Here is a 1,867-nt window from a genome sequence, read left to right as displayed (position 1 = left end):
TTTGCCTTGCAAGCAGCCGATTCAGGACCAAAGGTGGTTGGTTCGAATCCTGGTGTCCCATATGGTCCCCTGTGCTTGGCAGGAGCTATTTCTGAGCAGACAGCCAGGAGTAACCCCTGAGCAACGCTGGGTGCCCCCCCCAAAAAAAAAACAAAAGAAAAAAATCCATGCTGTTATTAGTACACCAAAACCTGGGGGACCAGATCCTTCAGATTTCATATCTGAAGTAAGTAATTATATTTATGCTTCCTGAGCTCTACTTCTCATGTCAAGAGAGTCTACTCATTAACTTTATTTTCCTGTCCATGTTTTAAAACACGATATCTTCATTACTACGATTCTTATGATTTCAAAATAGAATGTACTTGATTCCACATTTCCACTAGAGTATAATGATGAGCAGGGAATAGTCCACTTTCAGTCAGAGCTCATAGCGACAGCTGCTTCTATAGATGACTTGTGAGGTCCCAGCCTATGGCTAATAGTGTGTATGTGTGTATATGTGTACGTATATGTGTGTGTGAGAGAAAGAGATTGGGTGTTTTTTTTTTTTGTAGACTCCCACCATGTGATAGATGAGAATGACAAGAAATTCTCTACAGATCTTAGGCAATCTAAATGTTATTTTTCCCCTAGAACTGACAATTATGTCTCAACTTTGATAAATGATAAGTGGTTCTATCCTGTTTTGTGAGAATTGTAATCATGTGCAGCTAATGGGCTATTACAAACCACAATCACATCTATCACTTGAATAAAATTAGAAGTATTAATTTTATATGGATTTGTATTCATAGGGATCACTAATTTTTAGAGATAGATATGTTCTTAGAATATTTCTCATGATATGTTGTGGTTTTTTTTTTTTTTTGTTTTCTCTTCTAGATGAGGAAGTTGTTTTCCAGCCTGGCAAAGAGCTATAGCCACCAGGAAGCAGCTAGTTTAAGACATGCATAGAGGTGAGGTGTGTGTGTGGGGCTCTTCATTAAGCCTTATTAAGCCAGCCATAAGACTGGTTTGATTTGATTGAAAAGATATGCAGAGTGGGTACTCCAGTGCAAAAGATTATGTGAAAAAGAAATAGTTTTCTGTTTCCTTGATGGGGAAGAGTAGAACCTCTGAAAGTTAGGGTCTTGGCCTCAATTACAGGAGATTTGCACCAAAAAGCCCTTTTGGCTGTTATTTTTTTCTTTTTTGATTTGGAAGAGTACTCAGTGTTTAATGTTGAGAGTTTGGGTAGCAATACTGCCTCTAATCTTTAGATTAATGCTGTGTTTATTGTTTTTATATCAAATAAAAATACAACCTTAATAATACAAAAAAATTCTACCATGGGGCCAGAGAGAAAGAACAGGGTACAGGACACTTTTTTTTTTTTTTTTAAATATGGAACGCTTCACGAATTTGCGTGTCATCCTTGCGCAGGGGCCATGCTAATCTTCTCTGTATCGTTCCAATTTTAGTATATGTGCTGCCGAAGCGAGCACTGTACAGGACACTTGTGTGGCACATGACTGACCTGGGTTTGATCCCTGGCACCCCATGTGATCCTCTGAGCCCCACACGGAGTGATTCCTGTGTACAGAGTCAGGAATAAGTCCTGAGATAGCCAGGTATGACTCCCAAACAAAAATAACAAATAAAACAAAAAATACTACCATTAAACTCTTTTGAAATAATTTATTCATTTTAAACCCATAACCATTGGGTTTTCATCATCAAATGTGGACAACCACCAAGTAGATTTGCAATAATGGGTCTAAACAAGTCTATCATCACTCCTGGAGATTTGATGCAACAGATATGAGAAGGCAAAAACTTCATTAACTTAATTTCTTTTTCTTTTTCTTTTTTGGTGTCCACTTTG

The 1,867-nt window shown here is 37.7% G+C and overlaps 1 non-coding gene across 1 annotated transcript; it reads right to left on the bottom strand.

The window, feature by feature from the left end:
* Positions 1-1,380: 1,380 nt before the first annotated feature.
* On the bottom strand, positions 1,381-1,487 carry LOC126023420 (U6 spliceosomal RNA). The gene has a single exon (XR_007500544.1). It is a non-coding gene; the product is annotated as a U6 spliceosomal RNA (small nuclear RNA).
* Between the last annotated feature and the right edge of the window lie 380 nt (positions 1,488-1,867).

The sequence above is a fragment of the Suncus etruscus genome, chromosome 11 (assembly GCF_024139225.1).
Source record: "Suncus etruscus isolate mSunEtr1 chromosome 11, mSunEtr1.pri.cur, whole genome shotgun sequence".
NCBI lineage: Eukaryota > Metazoa > Chordata > Mammalia > Eulipotyphla > Soricidae > Suncus > Suncus etruscus.
Note: the sequence above shows the minus strand (reverse complement) of the source record. Positions and strands in the feature narration are given on the sequence as shown.